The 26,653-nt window shown below is 38.4% G+C and overlaps 1 non-coding gene across 1 annotated transcript; it reads left to right on the top strand.

The window, feature by feature from the left end:
• Positions 1 to 23,647: 23,647 nt before the first annotated feature.
• TRNAG-UCC (transfer RNA glycine (anticodon UCC)) lies at positions 23,648 to 23,719 on the top strand. The gene has a single exon. It is a non-coding gene; the product is annotated as a tRNA-Gly (tRNA).
• Positions 23,720 to 26,653: the final 2,934 nt, after the last annotated feature.

Raw genomic sequence — 26,653 nt, 5'->3', positions numbered from 1 at the left:
ATGTATTTGATGACCACTCATAACCACCTTAGCATAAAACAGCCCAAAGGCTTTGTATCTTAGCAAATGCAAAAATTAAATTACAACTTATTTGTCAAAACTTGTCCCCTATCTTATATCAATTTACCTAAAAACAGAGATTCACAGAGCTCTCAGTACCTTTTCACCTGTAACTTAAAAGAGGACTCAGAATACCATATAATAATAGAGTTATAGAGAGATCATCTTAAGAACTCAGGTACCTACAACTACAACCAACAGAAATCATGTTCTTTTCTGTCATTGAGGTTGCTGAAGGGACTATCTCCTGTTGATGCTTATTTTATTTTTTTTTAAACTACAGAGGCATAATTGAGTGGAAGTGAAATTCAGTGTCAAGCAGGTGCTGAGGGCACCATGAAAAAGCTCAACATCAGCTATACACCACTTCATACAAATATGCTTGCTTCAACATATCATTCCTATGGCTGTCTATATATTCCTATTTCACTCTGGTTTTATCCAGAGGACTTTCTTTCTCCCTGTACTTAGTATTGTCTATACTTTCCTATGGAATATGTGCCAATGTTGCCCTGATTTGCCATGTGAAATTCTCACTGAAGTTAGTGGGATTTCTCTCCATAGGTCAAGGGAATCACACTAGTCTAAGTTTATAGAGGGTCTCTGAAGGTTGGTACTTCATTGACAGAATTTGATTATGTACAGCTGTTATTCTCTTACTCAAAGAGGAAGAAGAAGCAACTGAATGTCACAATTGCCCCACACTATTATACATTTTGATGTATATATTTGTACCAGCAAATATAAATCATGCACTTCAGCTAGGACATTAGTAAACCAGTAAGTAATTGCTTTCTTCATTGTTCCTGCTACATTACACGTTATCTGCCATGTAACTGCTACTCAAACAGTGACAATGCAAAGGGCAGAATTAAATACCTTTTATTGTCTTTACATAATTCTATTTTCCAGCCCTTTTTATCTTTTCCAGATGCAACTCACTCAATTTTTGTGTTTTGCAGCACAGCAATTTGACATTCATTCACAATCAAATGTCAAACGTACTTTATGTACCTGCTGTATAATTATACAGTTCTCCTAGGTATTGGAAGAGAGTGTATAGTAGAGTGAGTAGAAGTTTGCTAAAAATAACATATTTAGAGCTCCTAAACTTTTTGAATTCCCTCAACAGTAATAGACCTTTCAAGAATATTATCATTTAAGACTTACTATAGCTTTTTTTTTCCCTCAAGTTATTTTTATAGGATACCAAGAGGAACACAGTTCTCTTACAGTTCTGGACATGGAGTATCCAAAGGACTCCTGAATTACCGTATGTTAACCAGAATTGACACTAAAACATCAGAGCCAGTACTTCTTTCCAAAATAGTATGATTTTATATATCATAACTTCTTCCAGCACAAACCTAGAACTTAATTTATGGAATCTGCCATAGAAAGTTTACTGGAGTATTCATTACCTCTGGAGGATCCTAAGCTATCCATCCTATGAGAAAAGACTCAACAAAACACCAATAACAGAGAACAAAACCATCCAGGATTATAATCATGGTATTCAACCTGCCAGATATTACTTCCATGAAATGACACCTTGCTGGTTACTGATGTCAGCGCTTCCCCTTCAGCAATAGAATATATTTTAACTTGCTCATCTACTGTGATTGAAACAAATCTATTTACTTCTCACAGTTTGTTCACGCTCCAAAATCTCACTCTGTGCTATGTGATGCAATAAATTAATGGCAGTGTAAAAGCACTGTCTACTGTCAAGAGTTGTACCCTAGTTATGATATTTTCTATAATCAAAGATCTACATCTTTCTTCATGCAAAACCAATTTTATAAATAAAATTTTGGTAACAGTCAATGCTCTGCTAGTGAGATTTTTGACCTGAAAAATAGATATTATGAATTTGAGGTAAGAACAATCTGAAATCTGGAGACAGGAGTGTAGATAATAATTTGGCTTTAGAGTTCTAATGAACTGTATACTAAGTCTGAATTACATGATTAACCCTGGGCAATAAACATTGATAGAAGACAATTTTTTAATTCTCCGATTTTCCCTGCCTTAGAACTATGAATAACTCCAAAAGGACATCAGTATTTTCCCCTCCATATTAAATACATGCTTTGTTTCATATTGAAATAACAATTTGATATAAATAAATCAAAATATAAGGTAAAGAGGGATGGGCAGAGGGAACCAGAATGCTTCTTTCCGACAGATTATTAACAATTAAAAAATAAAAAACCATATCACAACAAAATGAGAGTTTGGAGGAAAAAAATCTCATTCTCATGTATAATTTAGCTTTGTCATGAATTCTTAACAGACCTGTAAATTGGAAAATCAACATCTGCTCAGTGATAGCAGGTGAAGGACAGGCATGCCGGTACCAAATTTCCATCAGCCTTAACATGAAAAAAAAACGTCTAACCTTGTTGCCTGTTATTCTAAATACGTCCTGTGGAGAGAAACTATTTTAATTTTTTCTAAGCATACACATCCTTTTCAAACATAGTTCCCTCTAGATTTTTGCATTTGATAACATTAATATATGAGTTAAGCTGTGGCATGAAGGAAAAATAAGTGAGAGCATAAAAAGTTAGCTTCCATCTTCCTTCCATGATCACCAAAATATACAAAATTACAGTGTAAAGTATCCTCTGATCCTTCAAAGATATTTGTGTAGAAATTAGCTGCTACCCCAAGACACTAATCCTGAATAGTCTTTACACCCCTTTTGTAAGATTATCTTCTGACTCATATGGAAGCTGCTTTGAAAAAAACAGGCATTGCTGATGCTGCTTTACACGCAAAATAGAAAAATGCACACACTGTACAGAAGAATCTAATATACTGTGAGCATTAAAGGGCAAATCACCATCCACTCAGCAGATCTGTGCAGAATTTCTCCCAGTGGTTTTCATGGAGTGACAGATTAGCTAACAATCACAATTTAGCCCTGTTTGATCATTAGTGCAAGCAAGAAAGAATGTTTTCTTGTCCGCACTTCAAGTTACTACAGTTTTTGTCAGAAGACTTTGGAATTCAGCCATGAAAAAATCTCTCTATTTAAATCTCCAGAACACAGCTTTTACATAGGCATTAAAGTTTCCAGAGTAACCTATGAATATGACAGTATTTACTCACATGAGTCAACCCCACATACCCTCATATGGAATTGTGCCTTTTCTAATGTTACACAGCTGATTGGAACTGAGACATAATAAATGTCAGCCTCATCCATTCTTGCTCATCCTGAGCTATTCTCCTCCTTCTTTAGATTTAAAAATTAAACACATTCAGGTTATAGTCTTACAAGCAATTACAGTGTGCGTGGTGAATTACTGCAACAATAATATTCTGGTCAGTTGTTTTCTGTTCCAGCATATGAACTTCTGTGGAGCATCTGGCCTGCGTCTGTGAAAAGTTCTCATATTTAATTTTTGGACAGGGCTCATCACCTGGTTATGCAGTGAAACTCAAATCATAAATCTCCCTATTCAACAACAAAGATTTGGTTGGGTGACTCTCAGATAGCAACATCTGCTTACACAGCAAATGAGATCTATGTTCCAATAAAGAGTCTTGTTCTGGGTATCTCAGGGTATCTAATGTCATAAAGCTCACAACTGGAATAAATTATATGTTTCAAAGGTGGCTTATGTAGATGTTGGACTGGTTGTCATGTGATGGTAATTTATATCACACGATATACAGAACTTATGCATTTTATTTATTGTTTATTATTTATTTTTCCGGTTACTGTTTTTATGTAAGTACAGAAGACATTTTTTTTGAGCTCTAGATTCCATTTGCAATTACTTCTACTCTCCCTTTAAGGTCTGTACGGTTGACCATTAAAGACTGACACAAATCATCTCACGTAAAGCAATTCCAAAGGAAGAAGCAACATCACTAATGCACATATGAGAGTGACTGTATCTACATTATATTTATTAGAACATAAAGCAAGTCTAAAAGGGTATCTTTCCCTGGAAAATTACGATAGAAATTGTAGACCTTTCTTTTTCCTGTTTTAAATTTCAAAAAAAAAAGTCTTAAAATAAAATATAACTTGTCTGGAATGGGACTACCATGTGTTAGGGGAATTGTAATTCACATCATTCTCATCTTCACAGGTCTTTTGATCTCACCAGTTAGACTAAAACTTCCATCGTGCACATCCAGCCACTTGCAAGATATGCTTTCTTGGAAATAATCTCCTGGAGATTATGGTAACCCTGCCCATGGCAGGGGGGTTGGAACTAGATGATCTTTGATGTCCTTTCCAACCTAAACTATTCTATGATTCTATGATTCTATGTTTTCATAGAATAGAATAACAAGTTGAGGGCTCAGAACTCAGGTTTACATGATCCATTTCCACATTGCTTTATAATAGAAATATTTTCAGCCAAACTACTTTAGATATTGAGAGAAAATACCTGAAAACCACACAAGAGCAGACAGATTAAGTGTTAGATGAGAATCTAATTCTTATCAAAAAACATATCAGTTGAAAATTCGTGACCAGTCCTATTAGAAAAGGTTGCCTAGAACTTAATTTTATTAAAGACAAAGGCAAAGAAAGCAACACCATTACTAATAGGTCTCATAAACAAAGAGCATATTATAGGTTGTTGTCCCTGTATAAAAAATGTGATAATTAGAATAAGGTAAATTACTTTTTGTTGATCTGTAATTAAAGGAACACAGTCGACAGTTTCTCTCTGAGCAAAACCTATGGTCCTAACTGAACATTTCAGTGATTTGAATGAGCTAAAAAATACCCTATTGTTTTTCAAGCATCTGGCTAGCGGTTTTGTTTGTTTGTTTGTTTGTTTGTTTTAAAAAAAGAGCCTTATCACAAGTGTCATCAAGAATTGGAACTTTAGGCTACCGATAAACCTGGTGTCTGATAAACTGTAAGTGAAACAAGCTACAAACTTATGCAGTTGTAACTGACAAACGCATCCAGAGTTAGTTCCTGATTTGGTACGTCCATTGATGATAATATTCTTTCTTTTCACACCATTCAAGACAGCGATAACAAAATGAGATGCCTCTCTTCTCGCTAGAGAATTCTTTATCAGCTGATTGTCAATATTGAAAGTCAGTTTTCTTCCCCAGAATTCATTATTCAGTGATAGCTGCAGTTTCAAGACCGTTCTTTTATTCTTACGTGCATAAAGCAACAACTAGAGAGGTTCAGCTTGCCAGAATTATCCTGAAGCAAAATCAACCATTCCAAAGCAATGATGAGTTACACAGTACCCAACACCTGTTCAAGCAGTGGGAAATAATTCAGCACAGGTGTTAATGGGACGTCCAGTTTGCATAACTGTAACTTCATGCCCTGGAAATTCAAAAGGTCATCATCCAGATTTTACAAAGACAAACTAATTAGTAAAAAAATTTTGTAAATACTACATGATAAAAATAGTTTTACCAGGTACTTAGATTTTAGACAGGATTGAGTTAACTTAATTGACATGATTACAGAATGTGAAGGTCTCTAAACTAGTTTTTTAGCGCGTCCTTAGTTGGTTAACACAGAAAAGTATTCTGGATTGTTGTCTGAAAGTTAAAAACTCTGTTATATGTAAATTTTATGAAGTCTGGACACAACACACTGCATCAGAAGATTTGCATATAATTCAGAAATTCAGAGCAACTGAAACATTAAAAAGCATGCAATAATAAAACCTACTCAAAAAAAAAAAAAAAGAAAAAGAAAAAGCTGATACTAACTTAGTCCAAGCAAGTTTCAAATTAGGTTATAAGAAATCTTTGGGGGTCATCTAGTCCAAATCCTGCTCATAACAGGGACAAATTGAGTTTAAATGTCTTCTAGGAGGGGACTCCACAACCGCTTTGGGCAACCTCTTCTAGTGATTAACCACCTTCACTGAGGACATTTTTTGTTTAAATTCAGGTGGAATTTGCCTTACTGTACCTTGTGCCCTCCACCTCATGGCTTTTTGCTGTGCGCATCTGTCAAAAGTCCCTATGGCCACCCGTTAGGTAGTTGTTCAGGGCAGCTAGATTTCCCTTAGCCCTTTCTTCTTATGGCTCAAAAAACCCAGCTCTCTCAGACTCCTGTGTCACACGCTCCAGTCCCCAACCACATGGTGACGCTCCTCTGGACTCATTCTACTTTGTCAACATCTGTCTTGCACTGGGCAGTCCAGCACTGGATGCAATATCCTGCTTGTGGTCTCACAAGTGCCAAAGAGAGGGGAATGACCGCTTCCCTCAACCTGCTGGCTATGTTCTTCCTGAAGCAGCCCACCCTGCCATCAGCCCCAGGGTACACTGCTGACTCATGTTCAAGTTATTGTCCTCCAGGACCCCTTGTCCTCGATTGCCAAGCTCCCAGCTTTACCATTTCTCCCATGGGTAGAGCAGTCTTCCAGGTCATACTGGTGCATGGGATTATTCCATCCCAGGTGCAGGACATTTCATATCCCTGTATGAACTTCATGAGGTTTTTATCCATCCATCTCTCCAGTCTCTCAAGGTTTGTCTGAAGTGCTTGATCTTTAGTGTATTGATTGATCTACTCAATTTGATGTCACTATTCAAATATGTTCTAGGTAAAGAAACCAAGACTGACAAAATGGAAGATCTTCGGATGTTCAAATAACTGAATGAAAGAAATAAAACAGAAGGTAGGAATATTTTAAAATTTCTTTTGGTCAAGCTCCATAGCAATATATGTTGAAGTCACTGCTGTGCATCATATCCATTACAGGACTGAAAAAGGGGTTAAATGGTAAAAAGGTGGCATTTCCTGTCAGTACTGGGTTACCTGCAGTAATGAAGATACTGAAACAAAAAAAAAGGAGGGGAAAATAACCCCAAACTCTAAACCTGGAGATTATAATGTACATAGTCATTAATATATAGAAAAAAATCCCAAGGTAAAATAATTTATGTTTAATAATGACTATTGATAATTGGAAATGGGTTATTCTATAATATAAGCTTCTTTTTATATATATTTTTAGATCATAAAGATGGCTTTCTTTGGTGCTCAGAGGATTTTCAGTATGACCATGAAAGTTCCTATTGATTCTAATGTCCTTTACCAGCTAATATAACTACCTGAGTCAAAGTCATCTTTAGTCTGATCTGGTTTGAACAGTCTTATATTCAGTGTCAAAAAAGCCATTATATGCACGTGCTATCTATGCTTTTTAATGTAATGCTCGTACAATAACCATGGGGTGGATTCTAATCCATCTGAATGATCTGATTTACACTTGAAGCCCTTTTCCTAAAAAAAGTGCCAGTGCTCCTGATGTAGTTAGATGAAAGCTGCAAGTGTCCTTAAAGCCAAGTCTGAGAAGTTCAAGATCCATTTAAAGAGGTATGATAGCCATTTTCTGTTTATTTATCTTTTACCTATAAAGCATGTCATACTTGTACCTCTTATCATAGTTATTAGTATGTTCATCCCTTGCCTTTTTAATGCATTGCCATTAAACTGGATGGCAAACAATGGGCAGGGAAAATGATATGGTCAGCGCCCTAGGGATGTAACAGTAATGGATGGATGGACAGTAATGATTCACTTACTGCAGTCAGTGCTACTCCCAGTCACTTTTCTGATGCAGTATTGGTTCCATAGGAGATATCAGATGAGAGGGGAAAAAAGAGATAAAAGGGGATAAATCTACATCAATGGGAAGGAAATTGCAAATAGTTCTGGTTTCAACCCTTCTGTTTATTACTGTTTTCTAATGTTTTGAAATAGATAGATGAAAATTATAGGAAGCACTAAAATGGAAATTAACATTTAAAAAAGGTTCAAGATTACTGTAGACAGGTTTGAAAGAAAATAATCTCTGTCTGCAATGCATTTAGCATTTACAACACAAGGTCTCAAGACATAACAAAGCAAGGTGAGGCAAACAGACTTTGGCTATGTTCTTTCCTCCCAGAAAAAAAGCTGAGTCTCATTGGACCTAGAAGAATTTCTATATACAAAATTGATGTATTGAGAACAAGGCATTTTGATATAAGCCTCTCAGATCATCAGAGAATTAGAATAGTACTACTGAATACAGTAAAATTACTTATGTACTCCAAATTGCAGCTGCGTATAAGTGCTCTTCTAGCAAGGACCTACCAAGCTGGTTCAAAGCACGGTGAAGTCCATAGGACTTGTACCAGCTTCATTAGAGTTCTCTATAGGCCTTCAAATTATCTCTTGACTTTTAACTCTTACATGCTGATAATGCATTACTTGTTCTTAATATCAGCTATTTCAGCTACTGGAAGATTAAAATACTGGGAGGGGGAGTATTGGCTTTTTTCTTTCTTTCCTTTTTTATTTCTTTCTTTACAATAGGGCACACTGTAAAGAAGAGACAACCTAAAGAAGAGACAAGATTAACAAGAATTAAGTAGAAAGTTCAGCAAACTTAATGAGATGGTTTTATCTAAATGTTCATTTACAAAAGAACTTTCTAGTCATTAGAATTTTGAACTTCTTAAAAAAAGAATTAATTAGTGCCTTGACACAGTGTTTTTCAGATATTATTTTTCTCTTTTGAATGTATTTTGCTGGTGCAATGTCTGATGAGAAAGCTGTTTTACAAATAGTTTCTCGAAGAATTACTAAGCAAAACCAGATTGAACAGGAGGTGTTGAGAAAGGCATATATTTTTGATTGATAGAAGGATACTATTCTGAAAGAATAATAAACAGTGTTTAGATAGCAGCAGAAGAAGGTTTTCAACTGTTTAATAAAAACAGTTTGTTACTATATACACATAACAAGAAACAGAATGCTATTTTAGCTTTATAGAATTTAATTTACTTGTCTTCTGAAAATGGGCAAATATAGCAGCTGTGTTTCCAACCTTCAACTTTATAAACTTTGCTCTCATCTAGCAAAACATTCTGTTAAATTCTTGAAATTGGAGATAAAGATGCAATTTCTTTGCATGTTTAGCCATGGAATTATGAAGAAGATAACAACTTAAGGGTTTAAAACTATATTTAGCACACTTCTTGCAAAGCTTAAGTGATACATGTAATTACATTTTTTAGTTCCATATAATATTATCTAGCATACATGTATGTGTATTACAGCTAGACTTTCATTCTCTGTGCCGTTATCTAATCTAAGATTTTTAAAATACGACTTACAATCAGACAGCATCAAAGTAATCAAAGAATATAGATGTAATCTGCTATAGTAGAACTGAATGTGAGGCTGCATCTCGATATGGCACATTGCAGTAGAGGGATGTCTGTTCCTCTGTGATACACGAGGAGGAACACAGGCAGAGCAACAACCACTGCTAAAATACTTACAGCTACTACCGCTGCTTCTACCCATTTTCTGGGTAAAGCCACACCTGATGATAGCGTATAAACACAGTGACTTTTTACTATGAAGACAGTGCAGTGAATCAGTCCAAATAAACAAATTTGTTATCACTCTATCATTTATGTTACTCTTTAAAGTCAGATCCCCAAGCAGTTATTTACAAGTTAAACTAGATACTTCACTTTCTACCAAAGGAAAGTTATACATTTACCATTTTTCTGACATCGATCTGATTTCCTTGTTTTTCATGTGAATTTCTGCTGGATGGTTTGGGAATGCAGGAGTTTATGTATTGCCCTGCAGTTCAATAAGATTTGGACAGATTTATGGATGAGTGGCATGCTCAGGCATAATGCATACAGAACACAGCCCACAGTGCTCCCCAAAATCAAAGTCAGTTTGAAATCTCTTCCTTTCCTCCCATCTCTTCCTTTCCACCCATCTCTCATCAAGAAGAAACATTCCATAGTGTCCTCCAAAGCCTTAAAATTCTTCAGTTCCATTAAAATCTCCAGACAACTACCTCCCACATATTGCATGTACTGAGTGCTATTTTTCATGTGGCTGCAGTCAGTGTGAGACAGAAAGAGAAAGTCCATACAAATCTTCATTTAAGAAAAATAATAGTTCAGTCAAAGCAGGTTATATATTTCTTTCTGCCAGAAGGGAAATTAAAATTTGTCCATAGTGCATAGTAATTCACAGGATTTGAATAGTTTATGAGAAGAATTGGTGAGCCAAGATGAAGTGTCAGTCTATGAGCCAGGATAACACCTGGAAAGGTAGAGCAATAGTGTTTGTTTTTTGTGAAATGATTAAACTAAGTTAGCTTAATTCAGAGCAGCAGGAGCAACAGATGCTGTTGCCTGAGCTTATTTTCTTTTGTTTCCAGATGGGGTTATAGAAATAAACACTGGAACATGAAAAAGATCTGTAAAGATGTCTTTCTATTCCTTCAGCATAGCCCAGCACTGCCTACTACAGTATACATCACATGACTTTTGGTCTTGGGCATTTGTTTTCTTCAAGCTAACATTGCTGTGGAATTGTTTTAAGGGCTTTTTCAGAGTAAAGTCAAAGTAACCAACTTGCACACCACAGATCCCTGAAAAAAAATCCTCTCTGTCATTACAGAATGGCAGTTCTCTGTGGACCACTGTAAGTTGGTGTTTGTTTGTTTTTTTTTTTAATAAACTAGCCAGTGCTGCCCAAAGGACCTTCTTGATCAATCTGGTCACTATAATAGATATTAATGAGATATTTCAAGCAAAGTTATCCCTGCTTTTCAAAAGGATCCTCTCGAAAGATACAAAACAAAAAAGTGTCAGGAAGTTATTTTGCAGCAATAGGCTTCACACCACTAGTCTGCTTCTAGTTATATTGACAAGACTCATACTCTTACCTTCAAATTGGTTTTCAATACTTAGTTACTGCATCCAACCAATAGCAGTGCTTAGCCATCCTGTCCTCTACAGAACCAAAGGGCAAGAAACAAGTGCTCCCCAAATATTAACAGTGTGAAGCTTGGGCAGACAGCAAGCGAAAAAAACAGCAAAATGTAAATCAGATAGTCTTCTTCCCCAAATTTCTCTTCACATCATCAAACCAATCTCCAAAGAGCAAAACTATCTGATACTCCTAATAAAATAAAATTGTTTTGGCTCTAACAGCAATTATACCCCCATCACTGCAGTAAGCTATAGCCAGATAATATTAAAAATTTAAATTTAATATAAATTGCCCAGAGAAGTTGAGGATGCCCAGAGAAGCTGTGGATGCCCCATCCTTGGAAATATTCAAGGCCAGGTTGGATAACGCCTTGAGCAAGCTGATCTAGTGAAAGGTGTCCCTGTCAATGGCAGGAGGATTGGAACTAGGTGATCTTTGAGGTCCCTTCCAACCCAAACCATTCTATGGTTATTTACATGTCTAAAGTTGTTATGGTTTCAAGTGGGGGGGGGAGGTCCGAGTGGCAGAAGCTGCCCATCACAGCGGACTCCCGTCCCCCTCGGGGCTTGAGCCAATCGGCGCCTCTGCGAATTGCCCTATTTACGTCGGGACAAAGGAACCGGAAAGGTGTGTGCCTTTGCCCAGGAGCAAGGAGACAGGAGGGGGGCACGGCCCCCCGCTCCCGGCTCCCGGCCGGGCCGGCGGCCTGGGCCGAGCCGGGCCGGTGCCCGCTCCGTGCCGGTGCCCGCCCCGTCGAGGATGGCGGCGGCGGAGCCGCTTGGGGAACTCGGGGAGAGCCCCGCTGCCGGGGCGCCCACCGGGCCAAGTTCACCCAGAAAGGACTGAGATCTGAGAGAAACGGCCACACAGATAAGAGGTCAGTGAAGATGGAACGGAACAACGTGTGCCGCGGCTGAGTCCCCCTTGCGAGCGGCCCCTTGTAACCAGCCCTCGGTGGAGCAAGCAGAGACCCACTCGCAGCCCGTGGAGGGCCCACATCGAGAAGAGATGCCAGAGCCTGAGTACGGTACGCATCTAGAGTCCGTGGGATGACCCCCGCCGATGGGGAGGTGCTTTGTTAAAGGAGATGCCTGAGCCTGAGACTGTTGTGAATCATGGGCACAGGCCGAGGTGCATTTTATGCATTTTATGCATTTACGCATTTTAAGGTCGATATGACGACCCACGCCGGAGCGCATTTAAAGTCTGTATGATGACCCACGCCAGAGCGAGTGGCTACAGCTCCTTAAAGGTCCAGGACTGGTAAAGCCCGCACTTGGGGCAAATCCGATGGGGTAAGGATTTGCCTCCTAGCGGGCAGGATTCACGCTTTCGCCGTGAGTAGGGGATCCACTGGAGCAAGGGACAATGGTGTAAGGACTCCTTTTCCTTTAAGGGAAGCGGCAGTAACAACATGGAATGAACTGACCTGCACTCCCCCATTCCCTGCCCCCTGCGCCGCTGGGGGGAGGAGGTAGAGCCGGGAAGAGAAGAGGCAAAAGGGGGGGGAGTGCTATTGTTTTTAAGACCTGGCCTTGTTTTCTTGTTATCCTCTTAAGTAACCGTTTTTGTTTGCTTTTCTCTTTGGAGGTAGCTGTTAATAAATAGTTTTGCATTAAGAAAAAAGCCTCTTTTGCCCGGGACCGTGGTTGGTGGGTGCTCCTCTGTTCCTGTCTCGATCCTCAGCTCTTTTATTACATTTTTCTCCTCTCCATTTTACTGGGGTGGGAGAGCTGCGTGGGTTTAGTTGCTGGATCGGCCTAACCCACGACAAAAGTATTAACTGAAATTAAATAATTGTAGAGGTCTAGTTCTCAAAAATTGCTTTTTAAATTCTTTTTTGAATGCAGATGCTTAATATCCTTTAGGGATTCTGACACACTAGACACAGGCATACAATGTCCTTCTGTAATGTCATTCCACCATGGACCTGACAAGGTATCTTTTAAAAAGAATTACCAAGTCTCAATGGTAAATGTGTCCATTTATCTCCACTATACATTATAAAAGAAATGGAAAAGGTGCCCAGAAAGAGCTCCAGCTAGGACAGAGTAAGGGGAAAACTCTTTGAACAATCAAGCTTGAAGAACAGGTTTTCGTTAATTTAAAACTAACCAACTAACTAACCAACCAAAGAAACAAAAAAAAAAGGCAAATACATTACAGCATTAGCATCAAATCCTGGGACAGCAATTACATGAATACTACTGCAAGTCCTTCAGTTGAGGACAAAGCAGGGAGGGATTCATTTGCAGCTGCCTTCAGGTATTACCAAAGCATGTAGCTGCTCAGAACAAGGCTGCTGTATATGGCTGTAGTGATGCCGCTTATTCTACATGTATTAAATCCCTGGAAATCAGAGCTACTGAAGCTAGGGTGATAATGGAGTGTCTGTAGAAATCATTACCGACAGAGTCAGAACAGCTACCACCACTAAAGTCAGCATTCCATTTCCGTCCTCTGTCCTCCCTCCATCTAGGTAGGAACAGTAAGTCCATTTTTCCCTGCCCTGCCTTACTATTCCAGACCTTCTCCTTCTCATGAGAACTCTGTTATTTGTCCAGCTGCTTGTGGCAGCAAAGCCCAAAATGAAGTTTAATCCTGCCCTGCTGAAAAACCAAGGGCTAGCATTGGGTTTACTGTTCTCTATTGTTTAAAAGTAATCTAGATTCTTCCAGTGTCATATCTAAAATACGTTTAATGAAGTTGTGAGCTTTTGATTTCAGGTGACTGTGGATCACACTGACAGGAATAAATAGGTCATTGGTAATCACGGGCTCAGAACATTGGAAGAAGTCTAAGAATGACTGCAATTATGTAAAATCATGCAGAACCAATAATAATGAAAAATAAATTGTCCCCCCACTCTAAATGTACAGACATAACTAGAAACAAAATGGAGAAACAGAACCATACATATTAATGACACAGCACCATCTAATCAAAACCCATTGTCTTCTGCCAGCTCAATCAACAAATTATTATAGAGGATAATGTCACACTTAGGAACTCTAAATGTTTATAAACAACCTCAATTACTCTACTGCAGTAACTTGTCTTCGAAAGCAATCAGGTTTAATATTTTATCAGAAGAACAGAGGGAGAAATTTATGTAAGATCATACAACTACATTGAGAAAGACATTTAGTCATGTTGAATAAAAATGCTAAGCTTTAAATTAATGTATATGATTTTTCTGAGTTTCTCAATAGCATAAATAAATAAACGCCAAGTTGCCAGTGTAAAATATTATTCACAATGCAACAGTCTTAAAAACAAGTAGAGTTCCTAGGAATCTTACAGATATTTCTGCAAACTATGCTATTCTGAAATCGAATACATTGCTTTGCATTCAGTGAATCCAGTAAATGCCTATAGGACTTCTTTCAAATAGTCATATAAATGCTAGGGTCTTATCCAGTATTAATATTTGAATTTTGTTGATTCAGCATCTTAAAATGTTCGTTTTGTGAAGTTATCATGTTGCATACTTTCCTTTCTTCCAATGCCTTTAATTCCCTATGGATACTAGACTAAGTAATTTTTTATTTCTTTTATTTCCCACTGCTCTATGTTGGTTTCTTTTTAAAATTCTCATTATATTGTAAGTTCTAAGGTTATACACTACCTTTAGGATTTTTCATAGATTTCATAGATTTCATAGATTTCTAGGTTGGAAAAGACCTTAGAGATCATCGAGTCCAACCATCCCTAATCCCCATTAAACCATATCCTCAAGTAGCTCATCCACCCTATTCTTAAACACATCCAGGGATGGGGACTCAACCAGCTCCCTGGGCAGCCTATTCCAGTGGCTGACAACCCTTTCAGAGAAGAAATACTTCCTAACATCCAACCTGAATCTCCCCTGACTAAGCTTATGCCCATTTCCTCTTGTTCTATCACCCGTCACTAATGTAAAGAGCCCTTCCCCTACCTCCCCACCATCTTTTCTCAAGTATTTATAGGCCGTAATCAGGTCTCCCCTCAGCCTCCTGATAGACTATATAGTTATATTTGATTTTTTCTTAAGGTAATACGTATATACGTATCTGTGTATGTTAGAGATTTTACGTACCTTTGTATCATATATTGGTTACAGTCACAGTCAACTCTTTTGCAGAGCAAGCACCTCCAGTTTATCCCATGCATCCCTGTGCAGTGTATTTAACAAGTCAGATATTTTTGTATTTAACAAGTTAGATGCTAGGCACTGGAACAGGTTGCCCAGAGAAGTTGTAGATGCCCCATCCCTGGAAGTGTTCAAGACCAGGTTGGATGAGGCTTTGGGCAACCTGGTGTAGTGGAGGGTTTCCCTGCCCATGGCAGGGGGGTTCAACTAGATGATCTTTGAGGTCCCTTCCAACTCTAACCATTCTATGATTCTATGATTCTTCTAGGTACACATATTTATGCATAAAAAAGCATAAATTTTGTTCAACTTGAAACACGAAAATTTCACTTCTCTGAAGATTCCTTTTCAACATACTTCAATTCATAGTAAAAGAAGCCTTTGTTTCTACTACTCTGATTCCAATTAGGCAGTGCTGGTTCAGGGTTTTGTACAGTTATTTTATTTTTGAAACATCATATGTTACTATATTTTTATTTTAATGAAGGCATTTCTATATGCAGGATCCTAGCTGTATGTAAGCGGAAAGACAAGTAAATGTCAGCTAGTATTGTAAGCAACGAAACAGTAAAAAACCTGGGTTTTTTTATTTGTTGCAACAAAAGTTAAAGATTTTACAATGAGTTGTTGAATTTAGTTCTTAACAAATACAGAAAGTCAAAAAGCACCCTAAAATGTTAATTGGCATATTATATCAGCATCTGTATAAACAATCAAGGTGTACCAGTCAGTTGTAGGACAAGCTATTCAAATTCAGTCAATGTATGCTACCTCTGTGTCCAGTGATGAATCTTCCACTGAATTTACTGAAAAAAACCCAGTTCAGTGTCACCAAATTTCTCTGAAGTATGTTTAAAAGCTAAAGATATATCTTTATTAGATGCAAATCAGCTTTCAGGTACAACATTCAAAGGGCATTAATATAGAAGGAGTTTTTCATGTCCAGTTCCTATGAAGCTATAACTGATTGAAATAAATATGTATAATTGTATATGGCTATAGTCATTCCCAGTAAGACTAACCCATGCCTCTGTATTCCCCTTGGCAGTAGCTCTGAAAACAGCTTATCATTGAGTGATGGGACTATGAAATCACCTTCACTTTCTTCTTCTTTACTGTTCTCTTTTTCCCTGGCCCCACAAGGCAAATTACCTAGTGACAAGCAGAATTATTCAGGAATGGTAAAAGCCTATCATGTTATTTAAACAATGAAGAGAGGCAGAGTGATTTAAGTCCAGGAGTGACACCTGTGACTGCTGGGATTTGTTGCCAGCTCTGGGAATGACTTGCTCCATATGCTTGCCAACTCTTCTAGTCTATCTGTAAAATGGAACTAACATTTTTTGGTGGCACAGAGCTAAGTATTTTGAAGTACTTTGAAAATGCAAAGAGCTTTACTAGTGTTAAGTATCACATTTTACCTACATAGACCAAAGAAGAGAGTTTGGAAATTTATTGGGTTTTTTTCCAAGAGAAACCCTGTAATGAAAATGAAACCTGATTCTGGCCAAACTATGAATCTGAAAACGGTGATGGATAGAAAAATCGTGTTTTCAAGGGATATCCATGTCTAAGCAGAGGAATACTAGACTACGGTTTCTTTAGAACTTACCTTAAGGAATATTAATTTTTTTTTTCCAAGTATCTTTTTCTGCTTGTTTCTCATTGTTTTTTGTCCCAGTTTCATGATTAACTTTTCACTTTTACTCTTTATCTACTCAAAGCTTAAGAAATGTTAAAAGGTGAGAATCATATGAAATGGATCATATGAAAATTTCCCCAGAAAGTATTAAACAATGGTATTCTGTGGCCTAAATAGAACTGAAGCCATCAAAAGAGGAGGCACGATCCTGTGATGTCAGAAGACGACCACTAGATATGACTATGTCTATATAACCATTTTTCAAGGTACCTCCATGCAAAATTCCCTATGTTGAATTAAAATACAATAAAAATAGTGCAGAAAAGCAATTAAAATGGTCCAGGAAGTATAAAAAACTATTTATATAATAGCAGTAAAGTCTTATATTTCCAGTGCAACGGAATACAGCACAGATTGACATTGATACAGATTGGGGGAGGTACCGCTACATCATACAGCATCTACTGGAAATTAAAGTCGAGACCTGGAAAACAAAGTCAGACGCAGGAGACAGGAGATCTTGTATAAAAATATTTCCAGATCATGGAAATTTCCTTTCCGAAAAGACACTGGTATTCTGCATCCTATTATGGACTTCATTCAGCTTGCTCAGGTATTTTTTTGCTCCATTGTATGGCAGAGAATGTCCCTAAAGTAGGTTGCTTTGTGCAAACAGCAAAAGGAAGATGGAGAAAGTGTCCCTGTTTGCCATGGGCATATATTTTTGCTTTAATGCAAGTGATAAACTAAAGGTCTGAAAATCTGTATTATAGAATGCATACCTAAGCATATGTTGATAATGGTGTAAATGGGCCTGAAAGGTCTGAGTACAGCTTATTTTGGAATGACTACAATGGACGACTTAAGGTAACTAATCGAATAACCTCATAGTATCAAATTTAGTGTTCTAAATGCAATTATGAGTAATGGATATTTGTAGGAGACTTGTTAAGACAAAGAGTGAAAATGTAGAACAATAACAGATGCAAGTGTAACCACTATACATGCAATACCATAATAAACTACTGATACAGATTTATTTCACATTTCTGTCTGTAGTGAGGTATGTAACCAAATGTAGTACATCATAGAACCCTCACAAAAAAGAATAAGGCAAACATAGCAGTTCTTCACTGTAATCTGTGACTAAAGGTGAATGGAGAACAACTATCCATTTCTCAGTACCTGAAAACTAGGAACACCAGGTGAAATTATACAGAATATTTCAGGCAAAATGAAACATATTTTTCCACATCACACTTAAACTGAGAACATCCTTGCCACATGATTATGTGGATGCTGGATATGGATTTTTAAAATGATACAAATAAAGGGAAGGAGAGTCCATCAGTATTTACTAAACATAAAATCGTAAGCAGCATCCTGGAATTCCGTGATCAATCTAGAGAGACATGAGGACACACAACTGAATTTCTGAGGATATTGGGACCAAATGGCAAAACTCCAGGTGTGCATCCTGGGCAAAGTGTCTGCATCCACAGGGGCAACCAGTAACCACAGCAGGAGGTTACTAGGCCATATTCTTGACAGTTCAATTTCTCTGTTTCTCTCCCTTATAGATTCCTTGATTGCCTTGAAACACTTCATCAGTACTACCTGTAACGCACCATCCCCAGGCAGCCAGTTTGAAATAATCCACCAAGAGAGAGGTTTTCAATCTGTCACTTTCTTTCTTGAACTTTGCCTTAGCTTCTGCATCCTTCTGGGAAGAAACTGAATTTGTGTGACTTAGTCTCAGTACCAATCCATGAGCTATGGCCGAAACGCTTTAGAATCAAAGACTGATTTTAACAAGGGCAAGGTGCCTATTAAGAGTAAAGATCTAGAAAAGGTCTAGATAAAGAAAACTAACACTTAAAAAAAAAAGTGGCTTTGGATTTGAGATTTAAGAGATTTGAGCTCAGTCTGATTAATTTTTTTTATGAAACAATTTACCACTGAAAATAGGTGTTTTATAATTGAAATGCCAGCAGACCTATAATTCTACAGATAAAACTGGTAGTACCATGAGATATCATGATTTTCCATTGAAAACAATTAAGTTCATTTTGCTGTGTTGTCAAATTGTAATTTACAGTACATCTGTAAATTCGCAGAGGGAAGTAAATAAGAGTTGGTTATATCACAGCTAATTAGTAAAAGATAAACAATGAAAACTCGTACCTTGTTTGTTGCTTTTTTTTTTCTCGAAAATATCTTGAAAATGTTAACATAACTTCACAGAACATGAGATTTATGTGTTTAGAGGCTATCTGTATTTTCACTCCATGTCTATATTCTCTTCTTCAGAGTTTTCATAAATGTTCTATAACACTTCAAATTTTATGACACTAATTGTATCTAAAATGCTTGTGTAACTAATATGTAAGTATATTCTGAACTCGTGCACAGCTAAATGAACTTCTAGGGAAATTGCAATGCTTCATCGTTCGTAAATTATATAATTATACTCTGAGTTGCATTAAATGTAAAAAAAAATGTGCACATACTGTACAATCTCTGAACTTACTTAATGAGTACATGTAGTGTTAGAACTGATTCATAGTTCCTGCTGTTCAATGGCATAGGAATTACAGAAGATGTTAGCCCATCCATCCGCCTCAACGTTTTATCAGTGGGTAGCATATTTCTTATAGTCAGAAATACCAACTCAAATGTATTACAAGCTGGTTTACAGCTGTATTTGTAATTTACTTCATGTGCATTTAAAATGAATGATTTGTGCTCAAATTATATTTAGAAAGAATTAAAAGAAATCCAAAGCTCTTCTATATATTTAATTCAAAATACTCTGTTATTTCCCAAAGAGGAAACATACATTCTCCTTTTATAGTGAATTAAATATCAAGACGACAGATATAAACACCTAAAAATTCTGGGCAGGGAAGACAACATTCTCCTCTTTTTTGCCCGGCTCACTATGGCAATCCACCCTTCAAAGCTATCTACTCTTTGCTTCTCTGAGGCAAAGAAACAGAATCTCGATACTTCAGCTCTCAGACTGTTTCTGTAGTATTCAGCTTTTTGGATGCCTCATGGTTTTGAACTTGTTGATGTCTGCACTAGGGCTAATATTGACCTTATCTTGTATTTTCAAGGCACTCTCTTGAAATGTAGAGACTTTGTCTAAATCCATTTTAAGATTGAAAAGGATATTCTGCTTACCACAAATAAATAAACCTTCCTCCTCAAACTCCTAAATAGCTTAGGCAAATACTTTTCTCAGAATCTCACTAATGATTTTAACATTCTGGTCTTAGTAGGTTTTTCCACAGACCTTTCTAAACACATTGTATTCTTACTTAACAAAAAAAAAAAAAAAAAAAAAAAGACGACAAAAGAAATGGAATATTGCTTGAAGAAGAGACCGACTTTTTGAAGTTCAGTGCCCTTAACTCTTACTCTTCTCCCTTTAAAGTTTTTCACGATGTTGCCTCCCTTAACAGAGATGTAAAATAGTCCCATTAGACATCTAAGGACTTATCAAACCTAAACTACTAAAAATAGTTGAAAAGATAGGCAAATTAGAACCCGTCCTTAGTAATTTTAGAGCTTCTTTACCAAGCTACTCTATGGTCAGTTCTAGTGGATGATCACTGATGTCTGTCACATGACTTATTTTTTGCAAAGGCAATCTCTTTTCTTGATGGAGTATTTTTCTTGCTTGAAGCTTCTTAATCAGCAAGGATTGACTGCTGATTTGAAAAAGGGAATATCTCTCTTTTATTAAAATTATTCAGTCTGTGTTACCACCACTTTGGGATCACAGCCTAACATGAGACAAATATTAAGATAAAAAATTATACTTCCAGAACGGGATTGCCTGCAAGATTGTCTTTCTATGCAAGAAATATGTAGAGGATGCTATAAACACATGCCAAATTCTTATTTTGTATGGACAAATTTACCCAAATTGTCATAGATTAAAATACCAGAGTACTAGCAATCCTCTGCCTCTATTCAGAAAAAATATTTTGGAATTTCCTTCTCCAATTACCAGTTCCCTATGCAAGAAAAGATGTTCCGTCTGTCTTGAGTATAACATAAAGGAGAGGGAATAAGTTGGCCTGCAGCAGCTCCTCTGCTCCTCAGACTACTTTTCTGTTGGTGGGAGTGCATCCTCTTTCAACAGAAGAGGAAAAGAAATGACAATAAAGGCAGACACACACATAAAAAAAAAAAGGAAAAAACCCTTTCGCCCTTTCTGAAACAATAATCTCTGAAGAGATGAAAGAGGAGAAATCAGCCTGCCTTCCATGAAAAATAAAACAAAGGCATGTGCTACACCAAATATTCCTGTAGATCTAGTGGGAGGTAATTGAATTAAAAATAGCCACCCTGAGGTGAAAATAGTTCCTTTGTCTGTATTCGTTGCTCTAAACCAAAGGCTTCTGGCTATATAACACATTTTCAGGAACTACTTTTTCCCCCTCGGGCAATATTTTACAGCTGCAACCCAAGTGCCAGAGTTTACCAAGAATATACCAATAATGAGACTTGTGAGAGTTTTTTCCAGGGATTACAAATGAAAACTGGATTGGATAGGATGTATGGAAAGGCAGAGTTCAGGCTGTAGGACTGAGGGTATACTTGGGATCTTGAAGACAAAAGGAGGGAGAGTGAGATGAGAACTCACAGAGGAAGACAGTCTTAAAAGAAGGCTTTTCAGCAGAAATAGGTAGGAAGGCAGGCAGCCTACCAGAAGGATTCAGAAAGGAAACAGGTTAGTAGAATATGTAGGAAACATAAAAAAGGAGCAAAGAGCCAGAAGTGATTATGCCTAAAGCATTACATTAAAGAATCAAAGTTAGGGGAAAAAACAGAGGCTATGTAGGAATATCGGTTAAAATGATACCCTGTACTATCAATTCCTGTTAATTTCCAGAAATTTACTGGCTTACAACTTCCAGATGTATTTTCTCAACATCTGGCATTAGCTGATCCTTGCCATTCGTGAGGAAACACATCTCAATTTTCAAGATCACATAAGTTTTCTCTGGCTGGGTTTATGCACAATGCAGTTTTAATTTTCCATTTTTCACTGAGACTCAATCTGCTTTGTACTTAGCGGATTCCCCCACTAAGCATTTATCTTGTGTAAATGCTAGATAAAGTTCAAGAGAAAACAAGCTTTATTCTAGCAAATTAAAGGGTTAAGGTATTGATGACAATATCAGAAGTAAGGTTCTCATGATGGAAAACAAACAAATAAACAAAACTCCTTTGGATAAAACTCAACACTAAGGGTCATTTTAACTGTTTCAGTACCTCACCTAACTTAGCACCAGGGTAACTTGTCTGTAATTTAGCAGGGCTGGATCATCTCTCTGTTCAATATAGACTGCCCTGTTGCTCACCAGCCTGGGCTGCGGCACCAGGGACGCTGTTGCATCTTCCACAGCCAGGAGGAAATGGCCTGCCTCTTGTGGGCAGGGTCGGTACTTTGAGTTGATTACTTAATTAGTTAGTTCATTATCTCAACTCAATCCAGCTGGGCTAATAATGACTGGTTGCCATAATTCCCCCTCTTTGTTTTCCAATTTTTTGTTTTCACAAAGACTTTAAGGTGAGCAGAGACCCGGCCTATTCATCCAACTCCAGCACGCTTCCCTCCCGCGAATACCACGTCGGGGCTTGCGGCTTTACCTTCTTCTCCGAAGGACTCTCGCTCAAGCTCCCGGCTCCGGCTCCAGCTCTTTTGGCTCGGGCTCCTTTGCAGCCAGGGCTCTCGGCTCGGCGAGGGAGTCGGGGCTTCCCAGGGTCTCATGGATGTATCACGTCGGGGTCACCAGTTGTTGCTCATCAGCCTGGGCTGCGGCACCAGGGACGCTGTTGCATCTTCCTCAGCCAGGAGGAAATGGCCTGCCTCTTGTGGGCAGGGTCGGTACCTTGAGTTGATTACTTAATTAGTTAGTTCATTATCTCAACTCAATCCAGCTGGGCTAATAATGACTGGTTGCCATACTGCCCTTTTTTACTTTTTTTCCAGTTATTCTGCTTCTTTCTTTACTCTTTTCTTGGTGTTTTATAATCTATTAGGAAGATATTTTGAGCATTGTAAACCTTTTTCATAAATATGGCTGCACTAGCTAAAAGCTTTTCATGTTAAATACAAAAAATAATCTTCAATGCGGGCTCTTAGAACTCACTAACAGCAAATAAAATGATTCTCCTTCTCTTTGGAGGGTTATTTCCAGACCATCAGATTGCTACACTGCTTTGCAGATGGTATCACAACGGGCAGTTGTGATTATGGCGTGCAAGGTGACTTGTCAGGTCTTCAGGCATAATCCCATGTGCATTAGAGGGAAATGCAAACATCAAATGTCAGTTCAGAAAGCTGAATCATGCTACACACCAAATGGCTTGCCAGGACAGAACACATACCTAAGTGATGGTTCCATCATATCCTTGAACTTTTTCATCTTGTGTCTTCTCCAGGCTGCCCGGTTTCACATGAGGGGAGAGCAGATCTGTTTACCTACAAAAGACCTGCATCAACCTGGCCTAGAGGCAGCACACACTGGGAGGGCCAAGAGGCTGGGTGGGCAGTAGAGAGTTGTCTGCCAGTCTCCAGTGATACTTGGTGCACTTAGCTTCTGTGGCTCCTCAAGGGTCCCAGGATCTGTCAGTAAACCTGCTGAATTAAAGAATGATGTCCTCCATGTGGCTTCAAAACTCCACAGAATTTTGAATTCTTGAGACCGCTGCCTATTTCCTTTCAGCCCATACCTTGATGTTGAGTTTGGCTTTTGCTGGCTGTTCTTCATGCAGCACCAACGGTATTTTGGGAGATGGCAGAAGCCAGTCTTTCAGAGGTCCAGCAGAACGTATTTTCCTGTGCTGTGGAAAGGAGATCTTTAATCTCAGTGAAAGTCTTCAGCCCGAGAGTTGGCAAAGAATAATCCCTAGTCCCAGCAGGAACCTCATGCCTGCTTTCTGAACAAGCCAGTCCAGAAACAAGAAGGCACAGGTTATACCTTCAGCAGTGATTTGTGAATTTTATAGAGATGAAGTCATTTCTGAAGTTGCGTTGGTGGTATAGTGGTGAGCATAGCTGCCTTCCAAGCAGCTGACCCAGGTTCGATTCCTGGCCAACGCAGAGAAATTTTTGTACAAGGGCGTGTACAAAGGGCAGTGGCTTTAAACTGAAAGAGGGCAGATTTAGATTAGATATAAGGAAGAAATTCTTTACAAGGAGGGCAGTGAAACACTGGAACGCATTGCCCTGAGAAGCTGTGAATGCCCCATCCCTGAATGTATTCAAGGCCAGGTTAGATGAGGCTTTGAGCAAAGTGGTCTAGTGGAAGGTGTCCCTCCCTGCCCATGACAGGGGGGTTGGAACTAGATTATCTTTAAAGTCCCTTCCAATCCAAACCATTCTGTGATTCTGTATCTCTTAAAAAGTTTACATTATCCACACATTTTATTAAAATTAATCACAACCTCATTGTTGTTTCTTCAAAGAGACCACACAGAACATGATAGATTAGGTGTCAGACTTGTTTCTTTTGCACTCCATTACCTTTTCTCTTTCCAGAACCTTTGACATCATACAAGGGAGCTCATTCCTGAAGACAGAAGGGGAGTAGAACATTAAAACAGTCCTGTCTCAATCTGAACATTAGATCAGATTACTGACAAAGAGACATTCTATACTGCTAGGGAGTAGCCTTAAACATCGGATCCCTGGTCAACTACGTTATTCAGTTGTTACCTTGCTCCCCGGCTATGTCTTACATGACTCCATCTGGCTTTCTAGATGACAAACCTGTTAAAAAGAGGTTTCAGAGTCAAGGATTGGTCCCTGATCATCTGTCATTTAACCACGTTGACATACTCAACAGAAGACTGAATGAAAAGAGAAGCGTTTTAAAAGATGTAAAGGTGTGTGGGCAGCACAAGAGGCAAATTAGAAGAAAGTGTTAGCAGCAAGTTTGTTGTAATAGCACTTTGAAACCATTGTGCTAGGTTTACTAAAAGCACGGAACAAAAAGATAAGCTTGGCCCGCACAAAGTTTGCAATCAAATCTATAAGACAAAAGGCAAAAATAGTATATTGTCAGACAGCAGGGGAGGAAGAAAGTAAATTCTGAATTGATGCTCCCCAGTAATACTGAAGAGATTAATTGTTGGAAAGTAATTGATTGTACCAGTACTTTTTCAGGATCTTAAGAGCAAAGAAGGTTTACAAAGAAAGAAAAACAATGAAAAGTAAAAAGCAAATAACAACAAAGAGGAAAAAATAAGGGAAGAGGTGATACTCATTGTCCTTGACTGCATTCACAAAAAGACAAAAAAGTTCCAAAATTAAGAAGTCCTTTCATCTCCAACTTTGGACTTTATGGCCATATTCTTAGTGTTACTTCATATAACTTTTATGATTAATTCACTGATTCCAAATACTGAAGTTACCAGTAAGTTTAACTAAATCTTTTCCAATTTCTATAGTTACTTAGTTGAAGAAGAATTAATCTCAAATAATATGTTGTTGTTTAGGCCCAACCAACAACTAAGCACAGCCCAGCTGCTTGTTCCCTCCTCTCCCCAACAGTGGGATGGGGAGGGAAAAATGTAACAAAAGGCTCATGGGTCAAGACAAAGACAGGAGATGATCACTCACCAATTATGGTCATGGGCAAAACAGACTTGACTTAGGGAAAAAATCAATTTAATTTGTTACCAATCAAATCAGAGTAGGATAATGAGAAATAAAACCAAAACCTAAAAACACCTTCCCCTCATCCCTCCCTTCTTCCCAGCTCAGCTTTGCTCCCAATCTCTCTACCTCCTCCCCGAAGCAGTGCAGGGGGACAAGGAATGGGAGTTGCAGTCATATCGTCGTACGTCATTTCTGCTGCTCCTTCCTCCTCAGGGGGAGAACTCCTCATACTCTTCTCCTGCTCCTGCGTGGAATCCCTCCCACAGGTGACAGCTCTCTATTAGCTTCTCTGATGTGGGTTCTTCCCAGGGGCTGCAGTTCTTTACAAACTGCTCTAGCATGCATCCCTCCCACAAGGTGCAGTCCTTCAGGAACCGACTGCTCCAGCACAGGCTTCCCACAGAGTCACAGCCTTCTTTGATTGCAGCCACCTGCTCTGGCATTGGGTGGCTCCATGGGGTGCAGGTGGATCTCTGCTCCACCGTTAATCCCCATGGGCTGCAGGGGGACAGCCTGACATCTCACCATGGGTTGCAGAGGAATCTCAGCTCTGGCACACCTTCTTCCCCTCCTTCTTCACTGACCTTGGTGTCTTCATAGTTGTTTCTCTCACATACCACTACAGGTTCCCCACAGTTTTTTTCTTTTCCCTTCTTAAACATATTATCACAGAGGCCCTACCACCACCACTGATTGGCTTGGTGCTGGCCAGAGGCAGGTCCAACTTGGAGCCAGGGAAGCTTCCAGCAGCTTCTTACAGGAGCCACCTCTGTAGCCTCTCCCCACTATCAAAACCCTGCCACACAATCCCAATACAGAATGTGATAAATCTGTCAGTATTTCCTAGAAAAATTGGATGTAATATATCTTCTTATATGAAGCTGAAATCTTTATGTTATTGTTAGAAATAATTGTTACACATCAAGGGAAAGATGTTCATCAGTTACTTGTGGCGAGATTCTAGGGTGTATTAATACATATTGAATATGCAATCTTCAGAATGCCATTACAATTAAATGAATAATGAGGACTTTATTTGCTGTGATTTCTATTGCTATTAAACTGACTTTTTGTTCCTTAAAGGAAGCTACATAGTATTGTTCTGATTTTTATAGTCCTCAGTGATATGAAGAGTGGATGTTTCTATTCTCCCCTCTGGAGGGTCATGAGTACGCTCAAAGTACCACCATATGAAAGCAGAACACGTTGCATTATTTCATAGAAGAGCGAAGGTTTAAAAGAAAATGCTTAACAGTGCTTGGCAAACAATCTCAATCTCTTTCTTCAATGATAAATACAAGCACTCATGTTTCAGTCCAGTACTTTCCTTGTTCCAGTATCTTGTCTCTAACAGTAGCCAATGCTGAGGCATTC

This window comes from Tauraco erythrolophus, chromosome 1 (assembly GCF_009769465.1).
Source record: "Tauraco erythrolophus isolate bTauEry1 chromosome 1, bTauEry1.pri, whole genome shotgun sequence".
In the NCBI taxonomy this organism is placed as follows: Eukaryota; Metazoa; Chordata; class Aves; order Musophagiformes; family Musophagidae; genus Tauraco; species Tauraco erythrolophus.
This window is presented reverse-complemented; position numbering and strand designations above follow the sequence as displayed.